The sequence below is a fragment of the Leptidea sinapis genome, chromosome 8 (assembly GCF_905404315.1).
Source record: "Leptidea sinapis chromosome 8, ilLepSina1.1, whole genome shotgun sequence".
NCBI lineage: Eukaryota > Metazoa > Arthropoda > Insecta > Lepidoptera > Pieridae > Leptidea > Leptidea sinapis.
In genome coordinates, this window is record NC_066272.1 from 12,689,213 (window position 1) to 12,706,758 (window position 17,546).

The 17,546-nt window shown below is 33.7% G+C and overlaps 1 protein-coding gene across 1 annotated transcript in view; it reads left to right on the forward strand.

Moving 5' to 3' along the window:
- Window positions 1-341: 341 nt before the first annotated feature.
- Window positions 342-17,546, forward strand: part of LOC126965760 (gamma-aminobutyric acid type B receptor subunit 1) — a 167,426-nt gene continuing 150,221 nt past the window's right edge. Inside the window, exon 1 of the mRNA XM_050809525.1 lies at window positions 342-657. The gene's annotated coding sequence lies outside the window, so the exon portion shown is untranslated. The remainder of the gene's footprint in view (window positions 658-17,546) is intronic.

Genomic DNA, 17,546 nt, shown 5'->3' on the forward strand with positions numbered 1-17,546 from the left:
TTTATTAAAGAGAGCGCTAAAAATAAAGCTGTAAGAGATTCTTGGACCGTTTATTCTCTCACAGAGTGAGAGTTTCCGAAGCGGTGGTAGTTTGAAGTGAAATCAAAAATAATTCAAAATGTATCAATTTTGAGAAAATAAATGCCTTTTATGCCTATTAATGCTATAGGTACTGTTAGTAGGTAAGTACTATTCAAATCCTGGACCTCAAAAGTATAATAGCTAACTTCACTTCGATTAAGTCGGACCTTTGAAAAAGTGCTCGATTACAAGGGGTTGAAGGCTTGCGCCGGGAAAATGTAGGAAATTCAGTCAGTCGCCTCGAGCTCGCGCGGGAGAACGGCGCATGTGTCCGCCCTGTGACGATACTGTGGAAGTTAACTCGGTTATTAGGTTATATTAACAATTATATGTCCAGAAATGTTGTGTTAGTGTGAATCAGTTATAACTGAAAAATAGTATTCGCATATAGGGTAGAGTGATTAAAAGCAGTGGCGGGAAACCGCTGTGATCTTAGGTGACGTGTTGTGTGCTATGTGAGCGTAGATCGAATAGAGCTGTCTGCCCTAGAGAGCGACCGACATGCTGGCTTCGTCGTGAATCGATACTTTTGGAACGTTGTAGAGCTCAAACCATGGGGTCAAATGTCTAACACAGGTACGACCGCTAATAATAAGCAACATTTATAATTAATAAACGTTTGATTTGGGTTAAGCGTTCTATACACCCTTAGGGATATCTTCGCTAAAGGTTTATGACTTGGTTACTTGTCTGAACAACTATCAGGATTTGGAAAGGATAAATTTGAAATATTTTATATTCATGTGTATTCATTGGGTATAATTAATATTCCTAGTAGCTTAGTTTAGAAAAAATATAAGCTCTGAAGATTTAATATCGACCTTTGCGACCGAATCGTTAAAACCCTGATCAGCCATCGAAAAGTATAAAACACAAAACAGAGTGTTACAAATTTAAATACTTTTTAAAGGATTAAAACGCAGGTAACTGTTTACTTTGTTTTGTATTTCAGTTAGACCTTTCCAGGTCACGTTTTCAGGGAGACTTTAAAAATTATTTTATTTATAATATTAGTATTCAATCTTAAAGGGGCGTGGGCTTTGATGTTACCATTTCATCTAAAGTCATTAAATATGTTTAAATTGAAGATAAAAGTTCAACGTAAACCTGCGGATTAACTCTCAGTATATCTAAATTCCTAGTACTGATTAATGTACACAGCTTAGCCTAAGTTTGTAAATATTTCCTGTGATCACATAAGAGTACCAGCATGTAGTCTCATACTATTACGGCTGACATAAAATAATGAAAGTTTAAATAGCTTTTGAATATTACAAATAATTAAGTTTCCTTACTGCAAGTCATCATTGTATGCTCTTGAATTTTCAAAAACGTTGGATTATTACATATCGAGCGATTGCCACTACCGATGTCACTTGGAAGGCAAAGCCAATTTGAATTCAGAACCACGGCCATGTGTAAAAGGCCAGACGTACTTTTATAACATCCCAAAGACCCTAAAAGGCGTAGGTTTTTTTTGCTTAATATACCCAGTATCCGTTTGGTGTATTTCATCACGTTCAACGCGGAGATGCTCAACTTGTTGGGGATCCAGTATTAAACTTAAAAAAAAAATTACGCAAGCGTATTGTTTACAAAATCAAGTGCGCAAAAGCTTCAAAAAGTAAATTAAGTAATTAAAAATACGTTAGTAGTGGATGCTACGGGGTCGCATAGACTCGCGATATGCAAGGAACCGTACGCCAAACTTCTTCATAATCAATATACCTATTCTTTAATTATATAATAACCCCTTGCCATTAAAACTATTTTTACAAATTGTTTCTATTGTATCTAGAATATTTCGTTAGGCAATTCTATTATGATCGTGAGAATTTATTATAGAGCCTTTCGCAATATCCGAAAAATTACGAATTCGACTGTTATATGTAATTTTGGCATTTCGTAGAGATGTTGCTTCATTAAGTTCGTGCTTGAAGGTGTTCCATTCCTTACCTGGTAACTGATCGCTGCTGCTGAAATCCAAAATAGTACACACTTAATTACTATTTTTACCTTCTGAATCTGGGTCATCCAGTAACTATGCAATTTTGAAGGAATTTCGTTTCGAAAAAAATACGAAGTAATAACATTTCTCAATATTTCCAGGTATTCAATTTCATTTTCAACATGAGCTGTAAGATTACAGTTTGTAACATCTTTTACATCTTTTAAAATATTTCTATTGACATATTTTTGGAAATAATTTTATTCGTCTAAAAAACCAATCTCACCATTGTATGCGCCGCCATTATCAAAGAACAATCTTAGTAAAACTTTCTGTCTTGGAGTCCGATGTTTTCAAGTCTTTCTTCTAAGATATTTCTATTATATGACTCCTAAAAGCTCAGTAATACATGAATTGAAAATATGTATCATATTTTTAAACTATATATAACTAAGCTAAATCAGTATAGCGATAAACTTGTAGTCTTGATCTAACCACATCCATTTCATAATCTAGTGCTGCTTTTAGTAAGATTTGGGCAAACCTGACTCATTCTTTTATTATCTTCCTGTGTGCATTTTTACATTCCTTGTACAAACCATTTTGTATCTTTTTTGTTCTACTTCTCATCATTATGGTCCATCCAATTATATTTTCGGGATCTAATTTTCACCTTAATTCTGCAACCCTTGGTTTATTTCTGATTTGTGCTGCGGAATTAAATAAAAGGGTTTGCTAAGCAGTGCATACTACTATCAAATTCAAATTCAAATATTTTTATTCAAAATAGGATGTGACATCACTTATTGAAAGTAAAAAAACTACCACCCATTCCAAAATGAATGCCTCAGACCTGAGAAGAATGGGCGCAACAAACTTAGCGGGCTTTTTTTTCATCGGATAAATATGTTTACAAAGAAATATTTTCACTTAAACTTATTATTTAATAGCCTGAGGGCGGTCACTCCATTCCCAATCTGTGGTATCATCAAGAAAGTCATTTATGTTATAGTAACCTTTACCACACAAACGTTTTTTAACAATTCTTTTGAATAACGTAATACTTTTGTTTTGAACATTTTCTGGGATCTTGTTGTAAAAGCATATACATCGCCCCACAAAAGACTTACTAACTCGACTTAGCCGAGTAGTAGGCATCATCAGTTTATGTCTGTTCCTGGTGTTAACATTATGGTTATGACAGTTTCTGGCAAATTCACTTATGTGTCTATGAACATACATTACATTATCAAGAATATATTGAGAAGCAACAGTCAAGATGTTAATTTCTTTGAATTTTGCTCTCAATGATTCTCTATCAGTTGACTAGTTAAAGGACTAAATACTTTTAATTGTCTTAACAATACCCTTATCTCCCATTTTCATAATATGAGTTTTAATTTTATCCACAATAGTAGAATACTACGCTAATCCAATTCATTTTTGACGAGTCCAATCTGACGGGTTCATTAATAATTAGACTAAATTTCCTTTCGGATCATTCATATTGTAATGAAATTAAAACGCGATGAAATTGAACACATTTTAATGCGTACATTATTTCAATATCCTTTAATTATTAACGTGTAGAGGTTTAAAACATTTATACGTTAATACGATAATTTTTTTATATTAGAATTAGATTAGGGTTGTAAGACAACAATGTATTTAATACGATATACTAACTTAAATATACAGAAATACATATAAACATTAATGGCTCAATAGCGGGGTCATTATTCACTCATGGGCTACATGGGTCATCGAATTAGTATTTTCCTGATTCAAGTTTGATTCATTCTGCGGTTTTCAATTTTATCAGGTGGGTTAGGCGATATATATATATATTATAGGCATTGTATAGTTACATGTTAATAAATATATAATTTTACTATCTGACCGAGCAAACGTTGTATTGCCAATATAAAAAAAATGCGATTTAAAAAGCGATGACGACCGATTCTCAGACCTACATAAAATTTATCGTACTATAATAATGATTATATTCGAAAGCCATCTTGCAACTCTATTGCGTATGTGTGCATGGAATAGAAAAATATTAAAATCGCAATACAAAAATAGGTATTGATTGTAGACGGGTGAAAATTTAAAGTTGTATGTATTTTTTAATGCTGAATCATAAAAAAAAATGACAAAAAATTAGGAGTATATATTTACGAGTGACCCTTATCATTTAGGGGTATGAAAAATAGATGTTAGCCGATTCTCAGACCTATCGGGTAGGTTGCACACAAAATTTCATACAAATCGGATCAGCCGTTTCGGAGGAGTTTGGTAATAAGCACCGGGACACGAGAATTTAATATATTAGATATATAAATTAAAAGATTTTTCAAACTTATATATAATGCGAAATCCGGCAAATATCAGCATAATGTAACCTTTCATGCAATAATAGATTTCATTGAATTCTATAGCAGAATATTTTTATGATTCACCTTACCACCCTTTTAAAAGTATTCGAGCTTATAAGATCATAAGACTAATATTTTAATAGTAGAGTCTAACTTAATATACTAAAAATAAAAGTTACTTATGTCAAATATTCTCTATAATAACTTATTTATTATATACGAGATATATGAGTTGTGTTTGAGTTTGTTATAGGTATTGTGTTCAATCGAATTTATCACGGGTATTGCTTCGAAGAGCTTTTTTTTCTGTTTTTTTGTTTTATATAAGAGGGGGCAAACGGGCAAGAGGCTCACGGAATGGAGAGAGGTGAGGCAACCGCCCATGGACATCCGCAACAACAGGTGTCAAGAAATGAGTGGCAAGTCTTGAAGGTGGTAGTATGCTTTTTTCTTAAATATCCCTAAGTCGTAACTGTTCCGGAAGACCGCCGCCGGTAGTTGATTCCACAAAGTGGCTGTGCGAGGCAAAAAATTTCTAGCAAAACGCGCAGTTGTGGAATGCCAGACGTCAACGTGATGCGGGTGCAGGTGCGCTGGAATCAACCCGAACAGCTCATCTGTTTTTTATGATAATAAGGGACGAGACGAGCAAGACATTCAGCTGATGGTAATTGACCCATAGCAATGCAGTGCCTCTCAGGATTCTTGAAAACCCAAAAACTCTGTGCAGCACTATAATTGCGCTCGTCACCTTGAGACATAAGATGTTAATACTCATTTGACCAGTTATTAGCTAGCTACGGCACTCTTCAGACCGAAACACAGTAATGCTTACACATTAATGCTTCACAGCAGAAATAGCCGCCGTCGTGGTACGCATAATCTAGGCGGCATCCTGAGCAAAGAAGCCTCCTACTGGCAAGGTGTTTCACCTGATTCCTGCCACCAAATTCCACCTTCGAAAGACAACTAAAAATTAAGATAATATCATGCCCACTATCTCGTTATCTGATGGTCATCTACAATGCAGTTTTCAAGAAGCTCTGTTCCGCGTACAATCAAACTACAGTTGAGTCTACAAGGACGGCAACGCTCCTGTGATTCCTCTGGTCACACTTTACAGCAGATGAACCATACGCTAGTTGTCGTCCTCTTTTATAAAAAAAAAGTTATAGAAATGTGCAAACAAATTAAAAGAAAAAAGCTTGTACCGATTAAAAACATAATTTAAATTTTAGATATAATTGAATGCCACAATTTTATACAAATCCAGGAAGTTAATAAGTAATTCATATTTGAATCTTAATCCGCCACACGCAAAATATTATTATGAGATTTTTATAAAGCTACGGATAGACGAAAATACCCGCTGTTTCGTGATTGTTCGCTATAAGTTTATTCCTTACAATAATAACACGTAATGAATAAAATATGAATCCACAATGGCCTGCTCTCAGGGTTTCCCAACAGGGGTGTTTATTCTTGGAGACAATCAATACGGGTATCTGCATATTTAAATTTTACGCTGGGACGAAGTTGATGCTTTGGTGTGCCGTTTTAATTAATAAGTACCCACAAACTTTCATAATTACAGATAAGACTGACTGACTTTCTTGGTGAATGACTCACGAAATACAAATTCTATATGTTCACTAATGGAATATAAATTGTAAAGTCATACATCAGAATTAATAATATTTAATAGAGGTTAGCCTGGCTATGCATATTATTAGAACAAAATTTGTTACGTAATGATAAATCAGTCAATATAAAAACCGTTTATACGTATGTCAGGCCACTCACAGTGTAGGGTTGAGAGTTGCAGAAATTTCCACTTTTTAACCGACTTCAAAAAGGAGGAGTTATTCGTTTGGTATATATTTTGTGTATGTACACCAATCACGCTGAGATTTATGATCCGATTTACATGATTCTTCTTTACTTTGATGCGGAATAGTTGCCATTTGGTGCCATAAACATTTAACATACTTTTGCTCAGTAGTTTTCATGCTATGAACATTTTGGCTTACATGGATGATGCAATTTTAGTTCTTGTACGACTTTTGTAGGAGTTTTCATTTAGAACAGATTTTTTTTGGAGTCGATTCCTTTTTTTCATTCCCATTTCTACGGATCATACTTAAAGTGGGTGGTAGCTTTGGAAAGCCTATCAATACCTACTTATAAAAAATACTATTTAATACATGACAATAAACAGCAACGAAATGTTATAGTTTGTGATATTCTGATGTTATCTAGAAAAATCGTACTATAGTTTTCAGAACAACATATTATTTTTTTATTTTCAGAATTAATAATGAGACAGGATCGACTCTGGCAATTACTATCAATTTCAAGCTTTATATTTCGTGAAATAAAAACCTGGGTCGAATTGTTTTGAAACAGCCGAACATATTTCACAAATTGGATAGGTTAAGGACAACGACCACAATATAAAAATATTATATGAGTTTGATATGAAGGAGATGACATTTATGTTATTAAAATATGCGTACATACTAAATTACAGCTTCCAACTAATAGTCTGAAAGCATGTTATGACTCATTGTATAGAAAAGAAGAAAAGAAAGAACTATGTTTATTGGTATCGTATAAAAGCTATATGCAAGAATAATAACGCTTAGAACGTGAGTAGGCCCAAGCGAAATAAAGCACTTTCAATGTGATCTTTCATGACCACATACGTTTCCCGCCGCGTCAGTGTCATTCTGTCAACTTCCAGGACAATCTGTGCGCGAAATTTAATTGAAAAATTACTAATCGTGCAGTGAAAGGGTATCACAAAGCGTCTTATAATAAAAATTATGATTATAATCACATTTAACACCTTAATACTATTTCACAACTTTTAATTTAAGCTAATACATTCGTCAAAACAGCAAAATATTTTCTAAACAAACCAGACGCTATTAAAAAAATGTGTTACCAGCTATGAAAGTACTATATACCCCGAGTTCCTCCGCTGGGATAGTTTTTTGTGTTTTTTAGTATATATTGAAAGTAGACTATAATATACGAGGCCACATGATGTTATAAGTATTCAAAGTCAAAGTCAAATAATCTTTATTCAATTAGGCTTAAACAAAGCGCCTTGAACAGTCACTATAAATATTTCTTTTAAATTTCTGAATTTACCATATGTTATGAAAAAGTAGAGCGAACATTATCGGCCACTCTTTTAAACCGATTTCAAAAAAGGAGGAGGTTCTCAATACGTCGGTATGTTTTTGAAGTGAAACTTCTTATTCTTGAGAGAAATTTTATAAGAAATTGTCACGAATTTCGGTTACGCGCCATTTTGATGTTTTAATCCAAAATGGCCGCCACGCAAAATTATGATTTCAACAATATGGAAGATGCCTAAAAGTTGTTTAGCATTAGGGTTTGCATTAGGGTTATCATTATAACCACACCATTCTTTTGCGGCTATACGTATGCGGTTATAATGATAACCGCCCCAAAATAATTGTTCACCGCAGCCATCTTGAATTTCAAAAATTATCCCAAATTCTCTGCACCCTCGAGAACCTCGAATACGATATTCATATTGTTGAAATCATAATTTTGCACGGCGGCCATCTATGATTTAAAAATGATCCCAAATTCGTTCTGTGCACCCTCGAAAACCTCGGATACGATACCCATATTGTTGAAATCATAATTTTGCATGGCGGCAATCTTGAATTTAAAAAATGATCCCAAATTCGTTCTCTGCACCCTCGTAAACCTCGGATACGATATCCATATTGTTGAAATCATAATTTTGCATGGCAGCCATCTTGGATTTAAAAAATGATCACAAATTCCTTCTCTGCACCCTCGAGAACCTCGGATACGATATTCATATTGTTGAAACCATAATATTGCATGGCGGCCATCTTGAATTTCAAAAATGATCCCAAATTCTATCTCTGCACCCTCGAAAACCTCGGATTCGATATCAATAAATTTGCGCGGCAGCCATCTTGAATTTCAAATATGATTCCAAATTCGTTCTTTGCGCCCTCGAGAACCTCGAATACGATATTCATATTGTTGAAATCATAATTTTGCACGGCGGTTAACTTTGATTTAAAAAATTATCGTTATTATTATATTAAAAAATTATTAATATGATCGTAAAATCTGCACCCTAGAAAACTACGCATATAGCTGGGAACGGCGCCTCTATCGTCTCGCTTTTTCTTTTTATCGAGTTTCAAAAAACAACGATTCTAAAGAACTTCTTTACTTACTCTTCAAAAATTGTTGCAACAATAATTAAATACGTGATGTTCTTATTAAATTCTTAATTTATATTTTATTTCATCTTTCTTATTATATTTTACTTATTTAGTATTTATTACAATTCACTGATTTAGGGAAATGTTTATTCACTTGCAACATTATTTGGCTGCCTGTGTGTTGGCGAATGTAAGTACGTGACGCTCACGCATACATTAATTATAATGTTACTTCTATATTGGCTGGAACTATGAATTAAACTATCGTTCTGAGCGTTATTATTCTATGGTTTTATGTAAATACAAAATATGTAGGTTCTTAAAATTTTTAATTGAAACAGAAACAATATTGTGTGATATTATTTTTTATACGACCCAACTCAACATGTATGCTGGTTTGAAAATAAGCACTGGTTACGTTGGGCCATTTGGTAAATTGTACACTAAAACTAATAAAAAATACATTGAAATAATAAAATATAAATAAAAGTAAACTTATACGTGATTAATTTAATTATATTAATTTTAGATCTAGTACTGGTATACTCTTTGTACCTGTTTTATGATTAGAATTAAAGTTTTACATAAGATGAAGCTGCGATATGGTTCGTACTCTGAGCACACGGTCTTTTATATCATTTGATTAAAAATCTGTATCAAAGTGCGATATCATATTTTATGACTGTGCAGCATTCGCTAGACGCTTTTGAAATTAATTAAAGAACCGGCCATATTTTCATTTTTTACCAGTGGGAGGCTCCTTTGCAAAGGATGCCGGCTAGATTATGGGTACAACAACGGCGCCTATATCTGCCGTGAAGCAATAATGTGTCAGCATTTCTTTGTTTCGGTTTGAAGGGCGCCGTAGCTAGTGAAATTACTGGGCAAATGAGACTTAACATCTTATGTCTCAAGGTGTCGAGCGCAATTGTGGTGCCGCTCAGAATATTTGGGTTTTTCAAGAATTCTGAGCGGCACTACATTGTTATGGGAAGGGCGTATCAGTTGCCATCAGCTGAACGTCCTGCTCGTCTCGTTTCTTATTTTCATTGAAAATAGAATATTAAGAAGTATTCCCGTCTATTGCACAAAATATAGAACGATGTATATTTAAATGTTGCTGTAAATAACCATATTTATGTGTGCTGTGGCCATTTCAGTATTAGCCTTGCATTAATTTTTATGTATTTGTCATAAAAAAAATTTAGGGACAAGACGAGCAGGACCTTCAGCTGATGGTAGCTGTTGATGATTCTTGAAAAACCCAATAATTCTGAGGGGCACAACAACTGCGCTCGCCAACTTGAGACATATTAAGTTAATTTCACCAGCTACGGAGCCCTTCATACCGAAATACAGTAATGCTCAGACATTACTACTTCACGGCAGAAATAGGCGCCGTTGTGGCACCCATAATCTTGCCGGCATCCTGTGCAAAGGAGCCTCCCACCTCCAAGTGCGATGTAAATAAAAAAATCGCTTATGAGGCGTGCAATAGCATGTACCTAAAACAATTGGTCAAAACAAATGTTGATGTAAATTATCAACTTACTAAAACTTCTTGGATTGTAAAGTTTGAATAAATAAGAGCTAATGTAAATTTCCTGAGCAGATGTTTTCCCCGGCCGGGATCTCATAAACCAGGACGTGATTCCTCTAGTCACGTATAAGCTGAAAAATGTTACGGCCCAGGGATACCGCACGTATTGAATACAAAGTCAGCCGGGAAACTATACAAAATGTATATATTCTGTGCTAGTAAATGTTACAATAATTACTACTTTCAGTAAACAGCATCAGCTACTTTTAGTATCAGTTTCAGTATTATGTATTATTTTTTTGGGTTGTCTGGAAGAGATTGCTTCAAGCGATAAGACCGCCCATTTTATGACTGTAATTAGCTTAAGATATTTTTTTATATAATATTTAAGCTATTGCATAGCTTCTATCGAGGGGCCTTGAGCGTGGAGACCGAATCCAGAAATTCCGTAACAAAAATAACCTAATACTTACTTACTAGATGTACTTATATATAAATATTTCGCAACAGTCTTTACAGTTACCGTGGAAAACGGTTAACACGTATGCTTTTTGTGCAGAAGGTCCCAAAATTTTATTATTATGACAAGCATTTTTGATTAGTTTCACCTGTCCCGTTGTCTGTCTGTAATCAAATCTTGCAAGTTAAATTTTACTCACTACCCGTTTTCTGTTTTTTAAATTAATTTTCTCAAAAAAAAAATTCTGCATAAATAAAATAAATAAATAATTATAATTGCATAAGTTGATAAAAAATGCTATGCAATAGCTTTACCGCGGCAGTCCCCGAGTGCCACACGTCTTTTTTTTAAGTCTGTATGGTATGCTATAAAGTGTCTATTTGTCTATCTATCTTAACAGTTACTTATAAGCATAATTCACATTATTAAAGAGAAAACAGATGATTGGGAGAAATTGGTTAAAATTAGATAGGAAGGATAAATAACCACGTGACTGTTGTTATAGATATACAGGGTGTAATGATGTAATCTTTAAGTGTGACCAAGCGATTATTCGGTAACTATTATAGTAGTATTTTATAGTTTCTAATAATTAATAAAATACAATTCATAAATAAAACGCAATTCATAACCCATTTTTTTGAAGTAATACTTTTGTTGGCGCGATGCAGAAAAATGATGAGAGTGAATTTTTACGATGCGCGCGCTTACCGACACCTGAATTCTACATCGTGAAGTTAGTTCTAGGTGGCATGAAAATCGATGACTATGTTCAAGTTGTATATTCTAGTATTTTTATATTTAGAACACGTGTTTCGTAACAGTACAATTAAACGGTGTGAATAAATAAATATTATTTTGATGTTTTTATTAAATCAATTTTATATACGACGGTGATAGTATTTACTAATAATTTATTCGTATATCTATATATATTGAATATTAGTGATAAAACTGATTTAAATAAACTATTTTGAGTGCATTTATAGATTTGAGGTTAATTGTCGGTATGTATAATTTATTTACATCGTTAATTAAAAATTATTACATTATTATCTAAAAAACATTTTTTTTCGTTTTGTTTTATTTCTGGTTAATTGACAAATTTTATGTAAAAATTAAAAAAAAAAATCTATACTTCTGTATATTTTTCTTAAATGCTGAGTGTTTATACTATCTTTGATCTTAACTATTTGTTAAAGTTTGATTTATTTTTCAATACGCCAAAGAGGTATGACTTCTAACGCGTGTACATAAGTATACACACTCTTTTTTTTTCTTCTTTTGCCTCCTACCTTTGGGCAGTGTTTATTTCCTTTTATCATTGCGAGCAAAATTTAAAGAAATAAACATTTTAACTGGTGTCTCTCAATATATTCTTGATAATGTTATGTATGTACATAGGCACATAGTTGAATTTTCTTTACTGTCATAGCCATAATGGTAAAACCTGAAACATACATAAATTACTTATTGTGCCTACTACTGCTGTTTTCACTGACGTTTTATGTATTATTTAGTGTTTGTAACTGAATCTGTGAGGGTGGTCGCTCGTGATATCATTTCTTCGATTGGTAGAATCGAAGTAGTACGAAGGACGCTGGTGTAGGACGCGAGTTGCATCGACACTCTGGCTCCTTCTCATGTCCAAGTTACGTCAGTTGGTGCTGGGGCTGCTGCTTCGACTGCCGAAGACAGCAAGCGTCGCAAATATGTCACTCTCAGTGAGTATTTCTTCTTTGTGCAGTTGGATGAGAAACTTAGCCCAACAGAGAAGGCTCCAGCAAGAGTATACAAATGATTTAAGTTTTCTTTAGTGTTAATTCCGCCAATAGTCCCGTGCCAGTTTTTGGCGAGACAACACGTTCTGAGGATGCCTCGTGTAGAGGCGAAACACGTTGTTTAAGAACAAATATTGGCGGAATTAACACTAAAGAAAACTAAAATCATTTGTATAATTATGGATTTCCGCAAAGTAACGCCTACTTCAATAAATTTTCCAGCAAGAGTCGCAAAGAATGTACAAAGTCTTATCTACACGCCTCAATAGTGCTACGGGAAACCCAAGTGCTGGCTGTATTAATTAAATATTCTAAACAGTGTTATAAGCATTGCTTTGCTTTAAAAAAATATATATGTTATTTATTCCTTTATTGTTTGTTCCGTTCTGGGTCGAACTTCAAACAATGTCAAATTAAAAATTTCCCAGACGTAAAAGAAAATAAGAAATGAAATTCATAATCGACAAAAATCAATACTCATTGAATACAAAGAGAATTATGATTTTATACCAGTGTGCTAGTTTGATACTCAGTAGACAAGAGTAACAAATTCAATTAAAATGTTGTATTTCCTTGATTAATTCGAGTACAGTGATCGCATATTATAAAACATGGAACCTGTCTTGTTATACAATTCATTGTAAGCGCCAAAAAACCACACAATTGTGTCACAATCCAATAAATTATAAATGCAAAAAAGAAAGAGTGTTATTGGTTCGGAATCAAATAGCGCTCTGAGAGAGAAGAAACGACGCAAGATACTCTCCCAGCATTCTTTTTTTGCGCTCATCTTAATAAAATATACGATATTGTACTGTCATTGTTATTACTATAAACTAATCATAATCTAACCCCCACGCTGTCCGATCAATAGTAGGATTTATGGGATAACCATATTTTAATCAAACATTTAAATTGATTTATTGATAATGCCTGAACAGCGACAGGGACTATAAAAGTGTATACTTTTGAGACTACCTCAAAGCTTAGTAATATTCTTCTAAGCTAATATTTTATTATAATTTTAATTAAACGTTACTACTCAAAAATAACATATAGGTTTATGTAAGTGTATATATAGATGGCAGTCATCCCACAAGGAATTAGCAATTATAATATTTCTATTAGCATCTTAATTAGTTTTATTGTTTGGCATCAATATATATATTTCTTCAAGTTAGAAGTTAGTAAACTTTGGAATATTTATTGGAAAAACTCAGAAAAGACAAGCAATCTCACCTACTTCGTTCTCATATAGAAATGACCAATAGCCATTACTAGGCTCCCTATTGGACATACAAATTTAACTCACATTTATTTGACGACCTGTATAGCCGAGTGGTTAGCGATCCTACCTACTAAGCTAGAGGTCTGGGGTTCAAATCCCGGTAGGTGCAAGCATTTATATAATGAATATGGATGTTTGCTTCCGATTCATGGATGTTTAAATGTATTTATGTATGTTTATATGAATCTATGTATGTTTAAATAAGTATATTCTATTTAATATATCATTGTCTTATAACTCATAATACAGGCTATATATGATTAACTTGGGGCAAGATAATTTGTGTAAAAAGTGTGTCAATATTATTAATATTATTTAATTACGAAATCTGAAAGGAACATCTGTTAGTTGAATGAATTCTAATAAATATTTCAAAAACACCGTGGTCGCTAATGACATTGTTGTTAAAAAGCGACCTTAAATAAACGGAAAAAAAATTGAATGAAAACCCCTCTTCATCAACATCAACTCAAGGCCTTTATTTATTTATTTAATAAATAATTGGCATACCTTTGTTTATAACAGCATACATTTCATACCGACCCGTATTTTTTAACAAATCCCAGTTTTTTCACTTGCTCGTACCAGCTCGGATTGCAGTTTCTACTTAGTGCTAGCGTGAACTTAATACATACTTGTCCGACGAACATTTTTAATAAAAGCTTTGAACAGGTAACTTTTCATTAAAGTTATAAGACTAAAACATTTTCCAAATAAAATTTAAAAATTCATTTCAAGAACTACATAAGTTTACATTGAAACTCTAAAGTAATTAAGTCTTCCAATTTACCGAACGTAGACGAACCTACTTCGTGTTGTTTAGTTTGGATTCTCTAAGTTCGATAGTTAAATCTACGTTGTAATTGAAATGTCACGAAACTATCTTAATTTATATAAAGATGCCGAGCTGTCGGGGAAATAATTAAGGTGCTAAATTTTTTAAATCAGATAATATCATTAAAATAATAATACAATAGTTAACATTACCACATTTCAAGATTAGAGAACTATTGCTTTCATGAATTATGCATGATTTAAAGTATAATAATAAAAAAGCCTCATTTATTCCATAACTCTTTTTACACAAAACGAATTATTAGTAGTATCAGGTAAGATAAAATTCTAATAGTTTGGTGTTTGTAAGATTAGTTGCTTATGCTTCTAATTATTTGAGTTGTGGATCTCGTTAGAATAAAGGCCTCCTCTAGTTTTCTCCAAAGTGTTCGATTTTTGCTTTTATGCATCCAGTCATTTCCTGCTATCTATTATGTCATCAATCCACCGTTTATTTGGTATGCCGACTCTTCGTTTGCCTAATGTCGGTCCATTCCATCTAGTGGTTATTGTCCATCGATTATCAGTGTATCATGAAATATGTCCTGCCCATTGCCACTTAAGCTTCAGGGCTCGTGTCAGTGCATCTAAAACTTTTATTTTGATGATGATTAAAATATCAGTTTTCAATTATGTTGCTCTTGTTGTCTCATGTGATTTACAGAAGGCGAATATTATTGATCTATATAATATGTTGATGTATCACGTACGTAACGAACTACCATTTCTGGCTGTTTGCTTTAGATACGCTAACTAAGACACTTTTGACAGACATAAATCAAATTTTACAAAAGGCACGATTACCCTATTAAAAGTGTCGAAAGAAATTTCATATTGTATAGAGAAATAATGATTGCGAAACTGAAGTGGCATTAGGCAGGGCACGAAGTTCGACGCATAGATGGCCGTTGGGGCAGCAAAGTCCTTGAATGGGAACCACGTACCGGAAGACGCAGTGTTAGTAGGCCTCCCACAAGATGGACCGACGATTTGGTCAAAATCGCCGGAACACGTTGGATACGGGCAGCGCAGGACCGATCGTGGTGGAAATCTTTGGGGGAGGGCTTTGTCCAGCAGTGGACGTCTTCTGGCTGAAGATGATGATGATGATGATGATAGATGAGTAACAAGTGTTAGAATTTCATTCAAAAAACCATATTCATACCAGGTCTTAATCCATAATAATTTTCATTGCTTAGTTGTAGAGAGCGGTGGCCAAAGGCTCGGTCAAAGCATGTAGATAAGAAATAAAATTCTTCTGACTGTGTTAAAATTTCGTATGCTTTACAGGGTAGATTTGTTTATTATCTATCTGAATAAACATAGAGTCATATTTTTTCTTCGGTTATACCGCAAAAACTACTGAACAGATCAGGACAATACTTGTACTATAAGATGCAGCGTGTTGTGGAGAAGATTTAAGTAAATGATATATTGATCATTACTAATCCAGACTAAGAAATACCTATATATTCGCAATACAAAAAATTCAATGAAATTTCATTACATAATATGACAATTCATACAATAAGCGGGCGTGGGGTACTTAACGAGCATCTATAAAAGTCGCATAGCGGTAAAGAAAACACTGATCATCTTCTTCATCAAATCCATATTACTATAGGTTCCACGCTGGAGCTGGATGGATCTACGCGGCGGAGATCATCAGCAGAATAGGTACCGATGATGCGGGGAGATCTGTTCACGACTTCGCTTTTTGCATATGGTCTGAACACCCGTTTAATGCACCAACGGATTTTTAAGTTTAAAATTTTTAAGTAAACGTTTTGCATGCTTATTTAAACTAGCCGAATAGAAGACACTACAATAAATTTAATATCTAAAATGTATACTGTATTCGATGCAATAAATAAATTTCATAAAACCCAAACGTGAAAAATCATACATCTTCACAGTTGAACCTTTTCTTGACATTCAGACGGCTACCTAGTGTCCAATCACGTGCTTATCACAGTGGTCACTTGAAAGAGAAGAAATTGACCTCTAAAATGCTTTGATATATTCTGTAGGGCGAGACAGTACTTCACTTCAAGCCACCACCTGCACAATATAAGGCGCAAATTCGTCCTCTGGATGAGCGCTCCCCAGTACCAGCTTGTTCGATTTGACCGCATACAGCGAAGGGAGGCTCGAATCATCGTCGATCAAGTTATCGATCGGCTTAATTGTATGGCGTTGCGCTGAGATTCTTTATAACAAAGCGTTTTCATATTTGTATTTATAACGTTGGTTATTATTAGGCAGTAGCCGCAAATACTAGATTTTTTATCGTATAATGACGAAAGTAAATAATCAACAAACAATAGCGATTTTTATGACGGCTATCTCTGAAACCACAATGGTAAAGCTCTCGCCATAAATAACACCATATCGTGTTTTTCTGTATTACCCTGGATTCAACGTTTCATTGTACGTCGCTCTATTAATTATTTTTAACATTCAGCACATTTCTTTTGATAAAATAAAGTATTTCAATAGATTTGAGTTATGTACTAAAAATAGCAACTACAGCTTTCTACAATTACTAAGAGAGATTCCAAAGTTATAAATGTCTTAGTCAAAGTCAAATAAATTTTATTCAATTATACAAATGATTTGAATTTTCTCTAGTGTTAATTCCGCCAATTAAATTCCGTCTTTAAACAATTCGACACGTGTTTCGCCTCTACACGACGCATCCTCAGGACGTGTTGTCTCTCGAAAATCTGGCACGAGACTGAATTCAGAAAAAAAAAATAAATTTCTAATTTCTATATTTGTTAGTAAGATATATACAAAATTACTTATAATCTACTTATTAAAGCAATTTACAATTAAGCCTTATATATGTAGGTATCAGAAAACTTATTTCTGCAACCCTATCTACGTGTTGAGGGATAAAACTTTATTATGCTTAAAAAACAAATACATTAGGTTTGTGGGGGAAAATCCAGGAAACTGGGAAAACCTGGCTATCAAGGGACTGAATTCAGTC